Genomic DNA, 16,870 nt, shown 5'->3' on the forward strand with positions numbered 1-16,870 from the left:
TGAGCCACCCAGGTGCCCCCAGACTGGCTTCTTTTAATTACTGATATGAATTTGAGATTCTTTTCATGGCTTGATAGCTCATTTCTTTCTAGTGCTGATTGATAATTCCGTTGTCTGAGCATGCCACGGTTTATTTAGCCATTCACCTGCTGAAGGCTTGATTACTTCCAAGTTTTGGCAGTTATGAAGAAAGCTTCTGTAAACATCCACATGCAAGTTTTCCTGTGGACGTGATTTTTCAATTCATGTCAGTAGATGGGAGCAAGATGACTGGATCGTACGGTAAGAATATATTTAGTTTTTCCAGAAACCGCCAAACTGTTGTCCAAAGTGGATGTCCCGTTTTGCATTCCCACCAGCAATTAATGGAATTTTTTGTTGTTCCACATCCCTGCCAGAATTTGGTATTGTCAGTGTTCCAGAATTTGGCCATTCTAGTAAGTGTGCAGTATTATCTCATTGTTTTAAGTGGCATTTCCGTAAAGACATATGATCTTGAACATCTTTTCATGTGCTTGTTTGTCATCTGTATAGTGTTGGGCAGCAAGAATTTCCTCTACCCTTCAAGAACCTTACAGCTGGACTAAGAATCAAATTGACATGAGACAGATTAACAGGAGAAAATCAAATTTAATAATGTACATACAGGGAATCCACACAGACATGGAAATTCCAAAGACAGGCAGGCAACACGATGCTTATATGAGCTACGGAGAGGGCTAGGGTCTGAGAATATAAAAAGGAGAAAGACCGTTAGCAGGAAGGTGAAAGGAGATGTTTGGAAAACAAAAGTTGCCCGATTATGTAGGTAATTTTCTTACGTAAGGGGGAGGCTCTGTTAATAGCTCTCTTTCTGGTACAAGCAGGCAGTTGAGGGAGAGGCAAAGATTTTTTTCTAGAATCTGGTGGGTTTTGGATTTATTTTAACTCAAAATAATGTTCATACCAAGGTGCCCCATCTTGAGGAGGCCCTTAGTCCCCACAGTATCTTCTGTGGGAGGTATCTGTTTGGGGTTTTGGTCCATTTTTTTATCGTGTTGTTTATTTTCTTATTGTTGAGTTTTAAGAGTTCTACATACAGATAACAATCCTTAACCAGATACGTATTTGCAAATATTTTCTCCCTCACAGTCTGTGGCTTGTCTTTTCATTCTTTTGACATTGCCTTTTGCAGAGCAGAAGTTTTTAATTTTAATGAAGTTTAGCTTATCAATTATTTCTTTCAGAGATCACGCCTTTGATGTTGTATTTTAATAGTCATCACCACATCCAAGATTTTCTCCGTGGGGCCGAGGGTACCAGAATATGCCACCCCAAAATATGCTTCTTTGGCATATGGATTATTTTGAGAAAAAAAAAAAAAAGCCATTGAGCCACCAGCAGATACAGGAAAAGCTCTAAAAACAGGTCACGGTTTCCTTTTCTGAAGGAAATTTGCATTTAAAAGGAAGTTTCCATTTGTAGAGAGGTTTCTCCTTTACCAGCAAGAGGAGGACCATTAACAACACTTTTCATTGGAGAGGCAGTGACTTCAGTCTGCATAGCAAATATTACTGAGTAATGCTGTTCAACATACTTTCCCCAGTCACCTTCCCACGAGTTGCCCCCCCAGCCAGAAAAACAAAATCCCTGCTCCTTGGTTTTAGCCTAAAATGACATGTAAACCCAAGTTCTAACCCCTTCGAGTCATTGGTCTCTGGGTATTGCTAGGTGGAAGCATGATGCACATGCTAATAAACTTCTGTTTGTTTTTCTTTTGTTCATCTGACTCTGGCCAGTCTCATTTCAAGGGCTCCTGCTAGAGAACCAAGATGGGTAGAAGAAAAACAATTTTTCATCCCCTACAGGTCCCAGTTTTGAGGACCAGTTTTCCAGTGTACCCAGTGATCAAAAATGAGTTACTTAACTTCACCGAAACTCTCCATTTTAAAATGAGTGAAATAATAGTTTATACACACACAGTTTTTAGTGAGACTAGGTGAGGAGTTCATTAAAAAGTTAAGAAAATTAATATTTAAGGGTTTTAAAGCACCAAGAATACTGTTATGGTGCTATGTAAAGACACAGTAACCAATGCTAAGGAGACCTAACACCCTAACCCCTTCCACTCATAGAGGAGTAAAATATACCTGGCCAAAATATGCCTCTTTGACATATTGATTATTTTGAGCTGGTTGTTTTTATGAAACTGCAGACACAGGAAGAGCTCTGAAAACCTAGTAAAAGTTGCCCTTTTGTAAGACAGGTTTTCATTTATAAGGGAAATCCCCATGTGTAAGGCTGTCTCCCTCTCTGTACCAGGAAGAATGACTAAATCTCTAGAAACTCTTGTCAGTGGAGAAGGCAAGGGCTTCAGTCTCATAACCACCTTACCCTTGTTTATGCTTTTCCTGGTAACCTCCTATAACTAGCCTTCCCTCCACATTTTGTTTAGTTTTTAGCTAGTGGTTTGTTACGGTGTTGACATGGGCCATTTCTGATAGTTACTCAGTTTTTTTAGTATCTCCCATGTACATGGGAGGTATACATGTCAGTAAACTTTTGTTTGTTATCTTCCTGTTAATCTGTCTTTTTATTACAATGCTATTGTTAGCAAGCCCTCTTGCTCAACTGTAGATTCCTACAGTTCAAACCAGAAATAGACAAAACCACTTAACTCATGCTCTAAAGAATATATATGCATATATATGGATATATGAATATTTGTATATATATGTATATTTATATACGTAAAGAATAAATATGTATATTAATACAAAATTCATACAATATAAATATATTTATATTTATGTTAATATTTATTTTTAAATGTTTGTTTATTCTTGAGAGAGAGAGAGAGAGAGAGAGGCAGAGCACGAGCAGGGGAGGGGCAGAATGAGAGGGAGACACAGAATCCGAAGCAAGCTCCAGGCTCCTAGCTGCCAGCACAGAGCCTGACACGGGGCTCAAACGCACGAGCCACGAAATCATGACCCAAGCCGAAGTCAGATGCTCAACCGACTGAGCCACCCAGGCACTGCCCCAGCCCCCCACATTGTGCTTATTTCCAATTGCAATTTCTTGAGTCAATGATGCAGGTGTTTTACAATGACCTAGAACATCCCAACCACCAGAGCAGAAAAGTCCTGATAACAGTGGAATACCTAGAAGACCACACCCCTTAAGTACCCCTTCCCTGCCCATGATCATGGGTTGAACACACCCCCACCCATGATCATGAGCTCTCTGCCTGCTCTCTTTCACATACCCTCCCAAACCTCTCCTTACAAAGCTCTACAAGCCCATCTTGCCAGCATGGAGGCTTGAGGTTGCCACCTCCCCTGGCTGCTAGCATCCTAAATAAATTTCTCCCTTTCTCTTTTGCAAACTCCGATCTCTTGAGTTATTGGAGTTATTGGTTTATCTTTCAAGGAGTTCATCTGAGTTTTTTTGGCAACAGTGTTGGCAAACCAAGCAAGGAACTATGCTTTTGATCTGTCCACCACCCTTGGGATCCCCAGGATGGAGCAGGGGGCTGTGGCAGTGTGCCAGGACTTACCAATTTGTTTCATTTCCTGAGTTAGCAATTGGGATACATCGGTCAATAACAGTATCTCAGCCAATAACCTAGAAGAGTAGAGGGAAAATTGTTTTTCCTCCCTGACACACTTCACCTGTTTTCTGGATGGCATGAGAAAATTCTAGCGGAAGCTAATTTGGGACTTGCAAACAGATGCACCTGTCCTTATTGCTGTGAATGCTTAGGCAAATAAAGTAATCGTTCCTGCATTCATTTCCTTGTCAGTGATAGGAATAACGTTGGTTTTGTAAGCAGAAAGAGTTAGGGGTCCCTGGAAAAAGAAAGACTGACATAGCTTTCTTGACATAAGAAAAATCATTTTAGCCCCCTGAGGCATCTTGTGAAAAATGTAAGAACAAATGGCCAGTATCAGGCCAGGAGACAGCCTAATCATATGAGGGACAATAAATCACTGGTAAAACTCCCAGTGCTGATTCAAAAGGGAAGACTGACCTGAGGCACCTTCTTGAGTTATCTCCGCAGGATCTAAACCCCTTTGAGCACTCAGATGTGGACCAATGGGAGCCAGAGAACTGATGATGCTGACCCTTGCTGCCCTCATGACCTTGACCTGGACTCAGTCACCTTAGGATGACTTTTGCCCCAGCTCCATGCTGTATTCCCCATTGTGCAAGCCCCTTGATGAATATGCATGCACCCTTAGCTTCAAACTTCCCCAGTTTTGTTGTTCAGGGCACACTGCTTTGGGAAAGATACTCAGTATTGTCCTTTGCTTGTTGCAAGCAAAGGCCTTCCTTTTCCTCTTCTTTCAAACCAAAGACCACAACCAAACCGTTGTGTCTTTTGGCTCAACATCCACCACAAGGCAAAACCGGTTTCCTGTAACAGTTCTGGTGCTTGGAATTGTTGCAAGTATTGCCAAATGACAAAACTGAAACAATTTAGTAACAAGTTTGGTGTTCTTTACACAAGGAAAAACGACCCTTGCGCTGGGGGAATCCAGTGCCTGACAAGCAGTACAGGACTGATCTGGAGGATTGGGGGCCAAGACCCCTATTGCTAAAAGTGGCAATAGGGAGGCACGCACGATTGACGGGGAGGTTGGGGGCTTCCTTTCAAGGCTAGCAGGGCCTATTTTCCAGGGTAAGAGGAGCTAGCTAAAGCTGAGTTGCAGAATTATGTATGATTGGTGTATTTTAGGTGTCCACGACAGGCGTTTCTTATAAGTGCAGGCTGACTTAAGTTTAGATTTGTGATGTGGGCTGGGCCCCTGAGGCGGCCTCCATTTTGTGGATCCCAATAGATGAATTAACTTCATCCGCATTAAATGAGTTAACACAGAGAAGAGGTCCTGACACATAAGAAGGGGTCACTGAAGGCTGGTAGTTATTATTGGTAGTGGTGCTGTAGCAGGATTCTCACACAGAGTCCTGACACCCAGGCTTTTCTTTCCAGGAAGCAACTTTATTTGCACCGGCACTGCTCAGTTAGGTTCGTACCCGAAGAACTGAGCACCCAACACCATGTGGAATCGTGTTTTAGACATTTTCTATTTCTTTGTCTCCCATATATGGTAACACACACAAACATGCGTCTGATCAAGTGGTCTCATGTTACAAGGTCATGAGGGATGTTGTCACCTAAGGACATAGCCAGGTTACCTTGAGGGTTTTTTTTTTTTTTCCTCTTTTTTCCTTTTCTCTCTCTCTCTTTTTTTTTCCTCTTCTCTTTTTTTTCCTCTCCTTGGGGAGGGGACCCTACCACAGTGTTCCTGTTATCAGCCAATTGCAGATGGTGTAGGAGGAGCAAGGTCTTAGGAGCTTATACCACTCCTGACACTCTATCATCCTCTCTGGCTCCGTGTGTCTTTTCCTCAACTACTTGTAATATGACCCTCAAATATGACTGAGTGTGTGTGTGTGTGTGTGTGTGTGTGTGTGTGTGTGTGTGTGTTTTAATTTGTGCTTTATTGCGTAGATAATTTATTGCACAAATAACATTTCTTGTTCCTTGCCTCTTCTGTCTGAACTTTGGGCAGTACCAAAGCTTTTCTAAAAATCTCTAACTAATCAGACATACGTAATTTTGTTCTAAACCATTTCATGTGACTCATGGCCACGGTCTCACTTGTTTGTGTGTATGACTCATTTGATCTGGGAGCTGGTGTGTCCCTGAACCAGGACAAGGATTTTGAGCCCTATTATCATGCATGACCAGGAAGAGATCAAAGTAGCCTTTATTTTTCTTTCTGAAACTTAATACAAACTGACAGACCATAAGCGGCAATTCCTGCATCCTGTGTCAGGTCCAAGGAACATGCTACACCTCCTGACCTCTCCCTGACCTCTACCATTCTCCGGGTACTTAAGGAAATCTACTTCCCCCCTCACCCCTTCTCTCCTCCTTGCTTTACTCTCCAAGTTCTGCTAAATAAAAAGTGTCACACCTCCAGGTTCCCTTCAAAACATTGTACAGTACTTGCTTGTTTGAAAAAAAGAGGGGAAGAATGAAAGTTACTGGCGGTTCCTGCCTCTGAAGAACCGCCCCGTCACACACCCCCCCACTTCAACATGGGGTATGCAACTCCTGGAAAGGGAGATTAGCTGAAAATGACTTTGAACTTGGTTGGGACAGACTGACCCCTAAAATGTATGTAATTTTTCCAATCTCAAGTGGCTACTAAACTGATGGGGTGGAGGAGAGACTTTCGATTCAGTCTTGGATAAACCTTTTGGCAATTGTGTGAGGTTGGACAAATTTATATGAAAGCCGGTAGTGGGGATAGAACCTGCTTTCATCTAATAATGTTTGTAAAAATCCTATGGGGGCTTAACAAAAAGGATTTATTTTTTTTTTAATTCAGAATGCAAAAGACAATAGATAAATTGAATCTGGAATGTCTTCTACTTTAAAATTCACATCTTTGGTGTTAAATTCAATGTTAATTCTTGCATTTCCACTTTAATAGTACTGGATTCAGTATGGAGTTAAGCATGATTGATGTTTTTGAGTGCAGTAGCTGTGCACCCTGCCTGAAAATTTCTAAAAGCCAGTTATTTTTTTCATTACTATAAGAATAACTATAGTAGAGCTGTCAAACTTAGCAAATGAAAATACAGAACTCCTATATTCTGAAATATTTAACCAGGCATCCTATATTTATCTGGTAACACTAAATTAGAGAAAAATCCGAAAAAATAAAGAAAGAAATTAAAAATTAAAATGTTGACAATGCCATAAAACTAGGCTGGGCAGGGGCTGGTATCAGATTCACTGATATCAGAAAATCATTTATATGAGTCAGGCACAGATACTGGACCCTGACTCTGCAAGGTCAAAGATATTCAGATAAAACCAGAGAAATTAGTTTTAATGTAGACAACAAATAAAAGCTTAATGTCTGTAAGTAACATAAAGTGGTTAAATTTTTGGAAGGAAATACCCAGTGACCTATTAGAAAAATTACAAAAGGCTATGAAATAAAAATTCACAGCAAATGAATGTGAATTAGTCCAAATGGCTAAGAAACATGAAATAAATGGGAAAACATAAAAAAGTAATTGAGATAATTTTATACACTCTCAAATTTTTATTTTTATACACTCTCAAGTGCCCAACTTGAAAAGTGACATTTTGTTCCACTTAAAATGCCTTTACTGGACCACTATCTTACACCCTACCCAAAAATTAACTAAAAAATGGATTAAAGACTTGACTCTAAGAACCGAAACATAAAACTAGAAGAAAACATCAGTGGTAAGCTCCATGTCACCAGTCTTGGCAATGTTTTCTTCCTTTTTTTTTTTTTTTTTTTTGGTCCATTTACTTATTTTGAGAAAGAGGGAGGAGTGTGTGCACATGGGTGGGGGAGGGGCAGAAAGGGAGAAAGAGAGAGAGAATCCCAAGCAAGCTCCAAACTGTCAGTGCAGAGCTGGATGTGGGGTTCAAACTCATAAACCTCACAAACCTCACAAACCATGAGATCATGATCTGAGCTGAAATCAAGAGTTGGACGCTTAACCAATTGAGCCACCTAGGTATCCCTTGGCAAAGTTTTTTGTTTGTTTTTTTAATTTGCCTCCAAAAGCAAAGACAACAAAAGCAAAAATAAACAAATGGGATTACGTCAAACTAAAAAGCCTCTACGCAAGAAAATCAACACAATGGAAAGGCAACATAGGAAAAGGGAGAAAATATTTGCAAATTACATATTTAATAAGGAGTTACTATCCAATATATATATATGGAACTCAATACAACTCAATAACAAAAAACAGACAGTTCAATTAAAAATGGGTAGAGGACCTGAGTAGACATTTTGCCAGAGAAGACATACAGATGGCCAACAGGTAAATGAAAAGATGCTCAACACCACTAATCATTAGGCCAATGCAAATCAAAACCACAATGAAATATCACCTCACACCTGCTAGAGTGGCTATTATCAAAAAGACAAGAAACAACCAAGTGTTGACAAGGATAGGGAGAAAAGGGAACACTTGTGTGCTGTTGGTAGGAGTGTAAATTGCTACAACCACTATGGAAAGGAATTAGAAGTTACTCAAGAAGTTAAAAATAGATCTGCACTATGGTCTAGCATTTCCACTTCTGAGTACTTGTCCAAAGAAATGAAAACACTATTTTGAAAAAACATATACATCCCCCTGTTTACTGCAGCATTACTTACAATAATCAAGTTATGGAAACAACCATGTGTCTATCAATAGACGAATGCATAAAAAATTGTGAGATATATATATATATCTATGTATATACATATGTATCTATGTATATACTCTATGTATATACATATGTATATACATAGAGAGAGAGAGAGAGAGAGAGTTAGTACAGACTTCACTACTTAAAGCCTTGGTCTTATACATGACTGCCCCCACTTCAGACACCAGCCACAATTTCAAGGGGTCCTTAAGCCACCAACACCAACTGTCTGCAAATTTGGAGGTTCCCACAAACCCTCTCAGTTTCAATAATTCAACAGAACAACTTAAGAAAGAGTATACATATGATTACAGTTTTAAATTTTTTTTTAATATTTCTATTTATTTTTGAGACAGAGAGAGACAGAGCATGAGCAGGGGAGGGGCAGAGAGAGAGGGAGACACAGAAACTGAAACAGGCTCCAGGCTCCGAGCTGTCAGCACAGAGCCTGACGCGGGGCTCAAACTCACGGACCATAAGATCATGACCTGAGCCGAAGTCGGAAGCCCAACCGACCGAGCCACCCAGGCATCCCTGATTACAGTTTTAAAGGATACAACTCAGAGGTAGTCAAATAATGAGACACAAAGAGCTAGGACTGGTTCACAAACCTGAAGCCTTGTGCCCTTTCCTCAAGGAATCAAGGGTATATCCCCCTCCCAGAACATTGATGGGTTCACCTTCACTGAGTAACTGATGGGTAATGGAGTTTTATTAAGTGGGTATAATTAATCAAATCATCGACCACATAAATGAACTCAATCTTCCACCACTTTTCCTTCCCAAAAGGTCAGATAGCTGAAAATCCCAATGCTGTGTTTGGTCTTTTGGTGACCAACCCCTGGTCTAAAGATCTAAGGGTCAATTGTGAGTCACCTCATTAGCATAACTCAGTGATCCAAGGGGCTCATGAATAGTAAAAACACTTCCACTTGAGAAATTCCAAAGGTTTTAGAAGCTCTCTATGCCGGGAACCAGGGACATAGGCCAAGAAAGGGTGAGGGAGGAGAGAAATAAGCAGCAAGCATTTGAAAAGTGAAGTTCTATAGATCAGTGTTTTTCAAACTTGAGGTTATGACCCACTCATGAAAAAACAATTTAGTTCACGGGAAACCAGTATTACTGATAATAGGACAGAGCAGAAAATATCAGATTATATCATGTATAGTAAGGATAAATCAATTTCTGGAAAAAAACTTAGAGTGATATATACAGCTAGACATAGATATAGTCCAGTAGACATATATACACAGACACTCCTATAAATGCATTTACAGAAATGTAACATGGAGTTTTACTGTCGTTTAAGGTCAGAAATATTTAAGGCCAGTGCCTCAAATGGGCAGATAACATTAGGTATTTTTAACGTGTCTTGTGACACCTTAAATGATATATCACATCATTTTATTCATGTTTTCTTTTCAGTATCAATTACTATTAGGATTTCAATAAACATTTTAATTAGCATACAAGTTATTTGAAAATAATGCAGCTCATATGATGAATTGCCCTTTTTCTCTCGTTAAAACAAACACTTTGTGCAATATCTATGTTAATTTTTTGTTTTACCACCCAATCAATGAGCTGAAAGTTGTAAATCCACTTTGTTCCATGGAAATGTGGCCACTCAGTCATCAAAATAAGAAACTCCAGCCAAGAATTCTCCCAAGAAAGAGTTCCTATTGAGTTATAGTGCTGATGGAGTACAGTTCCAGATTTCTTATATTAATCGAATCCCTTTCACAACTGCTTGGTCTACGGGAACATTAATTCAATATGTTACAGGTATGTATTGTTCCAGGCCCCAACATGGGCACTGGGGATACAGCAGCAAAAAGACAGATGCAATATCTACCAGATGCAAGTTTTGTAAACAGAGGCAACAAAGCTGACCAGGGCAGTGAGAGAGGCCTCCCTGAAGAAGCAATGGTTGAGTTAACATCTGAAAGTTGGCCATGCAGAAAGGGAAGTACTGGGACCCAAGACAAAACAGAGGCAAAGAAATGGAAGGAACCACAGTATAACTGGACAGGGGTAGGTAACAAGAGAGGGACTAAGAGATGATGTCTGAGACAGACAGGAACAAGAGTTAAAAGAATTTAAAAGCAGGGCTCCTGGGTGGCTCAGTCGGTTAAGCATCCAACTTCAGTTCAGGTAATGATCTTAACGGTTCGTGGGTTTGATCCCCGCGTCAGGCTCTGTGCTGACAGCTGAGAGCCTGGAGCCTGCTTCAGCTTCTGTGACTCCCTCTCTCTCTGCCCCTCCCCCACTAGCGCTCTGTCTCTGTCTCTCAAAAAATAAATAAACTTGAAAAAAATTTTAAAAAAGAATTTAAAAGCCACCTTATATTTTCTAAGTATTATTTAAAAGCCAGTTCCTATGGGGTGATTAGATTTTCCATTTAGTAACTTTTCTAAATAGCACTGTGGGGCTATTTCATTCTTTTTCATTGCCAAGTAGTGTTGCATTGTATATATAAACCACATCTCCTTTACCCATTCATCAGTTGATGGACATTTAGACTCTTTCCATGATTTGGCTATTGTTGACAGAGCTGCTATGAACATTGGGGTACAAGTGCCCCTCTGCATCAGCACTTTCCTATCCTTTGGATAAATTCCTAGTAGTGCTATTGCTGGGTCGTAGGGTAGATCTATTTTTTAATTTTTTGAGGAACCTCCAAACTGTTTTCCCGAGTGGCTACACCAGTGTGCGTTCCCACAACAGTGCAAGAAAGTTCCCATTTCTCCACATCCTCGCCAACATCTGTTGTTTCCTGAGTTGTTCATTTTAGCCACTCTGACTGGTGTGAGGTGGTATCTCAGTGTGGTTTTGATTTGTACTTACCTGCTGATGAGAGACATTGAGCATCTTTTCATGTGTTTGTTGACCATCTGGATGTCTTCTTTGGAAAAGTGTCTATTCATTTCTTCTGACCATTTCTTCACTGGCTTATTTGTTTCTTCGGTATTGAGTTTGGTTAAGTTCTCTAAAGATCTTGGATACTAACCCTTTATCTGATATTTCATTTGCAAATATCTTCTCCCATTGTGTTGGTTGCCTTTTAGTTTTGTTGATTGTTTCCTTTGCAGTGCAGAAGCTTTTTATCTTGATGAGGTCCCAATAGTTCATTTTTGCTTTTATTTCCCTTGCCTTCAGAGACGTGTTGAGTAAGAAGTTGCTGCAACTGAGGTCAAAGAGGTTGTTGCCTGTGTTCTCCTCTAGGGTTTTGATGGTTTCCTGTCTCACATTTAGGTCTTTCATTCATTTTGAGTTTATTTTTGTGTATGGTGTAATAAAGTGGTCCAGTTTCATTCTTCTCCATGTTGCTGTCCAGTTCTCCCAGCACCATTTGCTAAAGAGACTGTCTTTTTTTCCAGTGGATACTCTTTCCTGCTGTGTCAAAGATTAGTTGGCCATACATCTGTCGGTCCAATTCTGGGTTCTCTATTCTATTCCATTGGTCTATGTGTCTGTTTTTGTGCCAATACCATACTGTCTTGATGATTACAGCTTTGTAGTAGAGGTTAAAGTCCAGGGTTGTGATGCCTCCTGCTTTGGTTTTCTTTTTCAACATAACTTTGACTATTCGGGGTCTTTTGTGGTTTCATATAAATTTTAGGATTGTTTGTTCTAGCTCCACAAAGAATGCCAGTGCAATTTTGATTGGGATTGCACTGAATGTGTAGATTGCTTTGGGTAGTATTGACATTTTAACAATATTTGTTCTTCCAACCCATGAGCATGGAATATTTTTCAATTTCTTTGTGTCTTCTTCAATTTCTTTCATAAGTTTTCTATAGTTTTTAGCATACAGATCTTTTACATCTTTAGGTAGGTTTATTTCTAGTATTTTATGGTTCTCGGTGCAATTATAAATGGGATCGATGTCTTGATTTCTCTTTCTGTTGTTTCATTATTGGTGTATAGAAAGTATGAGGTAATATTTAACACATGGCTGGTACAGTTAATTTAGGCTAAGGAGCTGCAAGTTTAAAATGTCCTTTTTTCACACCTGTTTTGCTTCAGCTATCATAATAACCATATTTTTTTAAAAGCACCAATGTTTGCAACTGAATCATTTCCTAACACTATAAAAATAGAATCTAGTACTTGGAGACAAGAGCTATAGGTCCCCAACTTGACTTAATATGAAATTCCCACTTTTAAAATCTAAGAGATTAATTTATAATTTTTTTGTTTTATTATGTAGATTTTTGGAGAATATTCAGATTTTTTTTAAAAAAATTTAATGTTTATTTATTTTTGAGAGAGAGAGAGACAGAGCACGATCAGGGGAGGGGCAGAGAGAGAGGGAGATACAGAATCTGAAGCAGGCTCCCGGCTCTGAGCTGTCAGCACAGAACCCAATGCAGGGCTCAAACCCACGAACCACAAGATCATGACCTGAGCCAAACTCAGATATTCAACCAACTGAGCCACTCGGGCGCCCCTGGAGAATTTTCAGATTTTAAAATAGATTTTAAATGAATTCTGATGCTGTGCATTTTGCCTTGATATACCTAGGTCATTCATAGTCATTTATTTCCACTTTTGAAATAGCATCTTATTTTCATTTTGCCTTTACTGCAAAAGTTAGAAAAAAATTTATTACTAGAAAAATTCTATCCTAAAAATACACACACACACACACACACACACACACACACACACACACACATTCCATTACTGAATTATCTGGGACTCCTTTGATTGAAAAATGAGAGAAACCCAGCTCAAATTAATTTAAACCAAAAAGGAGGATTTTATTGGCTCACAACCCCAAACCACATGATCATAGGTATGACAAGAACTAAAACACTAGAATCTTTTTTAAAATTTTCGTTAAGTTTATTTATTTTGAGAAAGACAGAGATAGTGTGTGAGCAGGAAAGGGGCAGAGAGAGAAAGGGAAAGAGAGAGAATCCCAAGCAGGCTCTACACTGTCAACGCAGAGCCTGATGTGGGGATCCCACTCACAAAACTGTGAGATCATGACCTGAGCAGAAACCAAGAGTCAGATGCTTAACGCACTGAGCCACCCAGGCACCCTTAAAGACTAGATCAGACAGTTGCCTCTGTCTCTTGTTTCTGATTCTCTCTGCAAGTTCTCTGAAGCTGTAGGTTTCTTCACAGGACAGGGGACATGGCAGTCAGCTATGGATAGCACACATCCTAATAGTTCTGCAGCCAGGAAGGAAAGTACTCTTTCCCCAGATCAGTTGTGAAAAGCTCCCTGGGTGAGAATTCTGATTGGGTGAGAATTCTGACCTTTGTCACGTGATCATCTCTAGCCCAGTTACCACACAGGAAGTGACTGCCCATCCATGACTGGGGACTGCCAATAGAACCGCATGGATAGAAGGAATGCTTTGGATGGGCAAAAAAGGAGTTATAATATAAGCAGAAATAAATGTTAACTGAAGTTACTGACTGGAAAAATGTGAATAGAAACATCTTTGAGAATAAAATTCATTACTTTAAATCAAATGTATCGTCTGCCATCAAAAAGTCCCTTTAATATACCACAGAATATTGACATCATCTTAATATGTTTGTCTCTTCCACTGAATAACAAACTCTCCAAAGAAGCAATTATGTGATATTCGGATCTGTAATGCCGGTGTCTAACTTTGTACCTACCGCATAGCAGATGATCAAGAGATGTTTTTGAACTGAGCACATAAGTACACAGTAAAATCCCTTGCAGATAGGCAGTAAAGCATGGGCCATTCACAACCATCGGCCTCTTCACAACTATAATCCTAGACACATGCACCCCACTCCCTTACTAATCTTCAAGTTTTTTTTTTTAATTTATAGAATAATGGGTATTGTGTAGAAACTATGATGATTACCCGACAAACCTATTCATTATTCATCCCTTCTTCCTGGATACAGAACGAAATCACTTTTCTCAGACTCCCTTATATTTGAGTGTGGTCATGTAAGTACAGACAAGTGGAAGGAAGTTTTATACGCTACTTCTGATATGAGGCTTTGGACTACCTCCTCGATATTCTATTCCTCCTTTCTACTGGAATCCAGATCAACCACACCTCATTCATGCAGATGATGACATTGCCTGAGGAGACTGTGAGGTCACGCAATGAAGGAAACCTGGATCACTGAATGACCACACTGAAAATGGAAGCACATAGTAGAGGAAGGAAAAAGTGGAATTTAAAATGCAGGAAACTGGAGCACCTGGGTGGCTCAGTCGGTCAAACAGCTGACTCCTGATTTGGGCTCAGGTCATGATCTCACAGTTTGTGAGCTCAAGCCCCGCAGAGGGCTCTGTGTTGATAGCAAGGATCCTGCTCTGGGATTCTTTCCCTCTCTCTGCCCCTCCCCCTGCTTGTGCTCTCTCTGTCTCCCAAAATAAGTAAAGAAATAAACTTTTTTAAAAATGCAGGAAACTGCATGGAGAAAATGAGCTTGCACTGGAACTGAGAAATGAGAGATGTTTCAGGTTTAGAGAAGCATTTTGGGATTTGTAGAGAATGTGTAGGAGACAAAGAGAGATCACTGGAAGAGAAGCATTTAAGAACTTGCTAGTTTTCATTGCATTTCCTTTTGACTTTTCTTTGACAATGTAAATATCTAAAATATTTAAAAATCATTCCGGCCACCATACTTGTATTAATTTAAATGTGATACTAAGTCAATGTTAGTCTGGCCCTAGCAGCAGTCAAATCAAATCATCTTAGAGTTATTACCATAAAAACAGAATGAATAATGTTTTCCTACTGGAATTGAAATTATTCAATTGCTCTTGAAGTTTAAGTTTTATTCTACTGGCAAAGAAGATTTTTAAGTCAGTTATTGGGCAAAGTGTACTAACACTGGTATTGAACAAGCATGTTGACAAATAGTGTCTCTAGAAGTAGAACCAGTTGGAAAGTAATTTAGAAAATGGGGATACGACTATATCTTTTTATTGTCATTGATCAGAGTCAAAAGACTGTTTCTTTTGCTTGAAATTTTTATTTTGAAAAAGTTCAAACCACAAAAAGTTATCAAATGGTACAGTAAATACTAATATGCTCTTCACCTAGATTCATCCTCTATTAACATTTTATTGCTTTCACTCTCTCTATATCTCTTGAAAATATTCTCTTATAATGTCTGTTTTCTTCTAGAGGATTATATGTTTCCTTTCGTAATTAAACTAAAAATCTCTCTGGCATAGATTTTTGTGTATAATGTGGTTGTGATCAAGATTCATTTTTTAGTGTTGATATCGGTGCTGTATTGCTTAATGCTATTTTCTGGGTTAAAAACCCTCCTTTTTTCTATTTGCTTTGTGATGTTAGGGTGGGACTCAATGAACCCCTGTCTCTTTTGCCACCCTGCCTCCTGTTCCATCCCACCAGCAAGACACCATGGAAGGAGACTAGAAGTTCAAGAGGGACCAGGAACGTGCTCCTTTCTGTTACGCCTGTTAGTGTCACTCCTGCAGTGACCCTCAACACAGCAATGGCCTTGTTCAGTAGTAGTTGTTCTGGTTTCTAGTTATTTCTATACCCCCAGAACAAGCCCCATTGTGCAGGGAATCAGTCTTGCCAGCTGGTACCCCATCCTCTGAGATCCGGGGGCCCCGCACCCCATCTGATGGACCTCTCCTCCAAGCTTCTGGGTTCTAATAATCACAAGCCCCTCCTCTCAGACTACTCAGCCTAGCACTGGAAGCTGCCTCCTGCATGCACTCTCTGGTAACTACCTGTGTCCTTTTTGCCACTGCAATTCCCTAAGTTATGTACCACATTCCTCATATTCAGGTGTCTCTGTTAAAATAAGTGGTGTGATTTCTGGTTTCCTCACTGGACCTTGACTGACACAACAGCCCATGGCCCAGCATCACTCATTCAAGGACCATTCTCTCATCCAGTGTACCGTAATCGCATTTTGCACAAATCAAATTGCCGTATGTGGGTGGCAATTTGAAAGGTTCTTTGAACCTTTTTAGTTCCAAGGGTATATCTGCCCATCTCTATGCCAATATCTTACTGTCTTTGCTACTGTGGCTTTATAATCAATCTTGACATCCAGTGGTATTAATCTCATCCTGTTCATTTTCTTCAAGCTGAAGTTTTGAGTGCCCAGGCGTCATTTCTTTTAGTGTTTCCCGTGGCAATAGAGAACCTCTTTGCCCTCCCTGAAACAGCCTGCATCCAGTGACTGTGACATGCAAATCCAGAAGGATGAGGCCATTTAGGTCAGTGAAGGATGTACTTCTGGGCAACATTACCCCCGAGCTCCCTACCAGGACAGCTTAGGTTTTGCTAGTTTTGCCACATGCTAGGTGGACATCTCTCCCTGCCCACCCTTTCATAGATGGTGATCCCTAATAAACATCGCACTCCCCAGTGTCCATCCTGTCATCTGCTTTAGGAGACCCCAACCTGCACCAAGACCTAATCTCTGACACCTGCTATCCTCCTGGTTTTGGTGCTAAGAACTGAAACCGAGATCCTTGACTGCAAGAGTCTGTTTGCTTACTGGGCTAATGGGAAGTGAGTCATAAGCACTGTGGGAAAGAAGAAAGAAAGAAAGAAAGAAAGAAAGAAAGAAAGAAAGAAAGAAAGAAAGAAAGAAAGAAAGAAAGAAAGAAAGAAAGAAAGAAAG

The 16,870-nt window shown here is 39.9% G+C and overlaps 1 long non-coding RNA gene across 1 annotated transcript in view; it reads right to left on the reverse strand.

Annotated features, from left to right (window-relative positions):
- LOC121038209 (uncharacterized) overlaps positions 1–16,870 on the reverse strand; it is a 53,293-nt gene that overhangs the window by 25,068 nt on the left and 11,355 nt on the right. Inside the window, exon 2 of the long non-coding RNA XR_005794230.1 lies at positions 14,252–14,383. This is a non-coding gene — a long non-coding RNA (uncharacterized LOC121038209). The remainder of the gene's footprint in view (positions 1–14,251; positions 14,384–16,870) is intronic.

This window comes from Herpailurus yagouaroundi, unplaced genomic scaffold (assembly GCF_014898765.1).
Source record: "Herpailurus yagouaroundi ecotype Mexico unplaced genomic scaffold, PumYag 165, whole genome shotgun sequence".
In the NCBI taxonomy this organism is placed as follows: domain Eukaryota; kingdom Metazoa; phylum Chordata; class Mammalia; order Carnivora; family Felidae; genus Herpailurus; species Herpailurus yagouaroundi.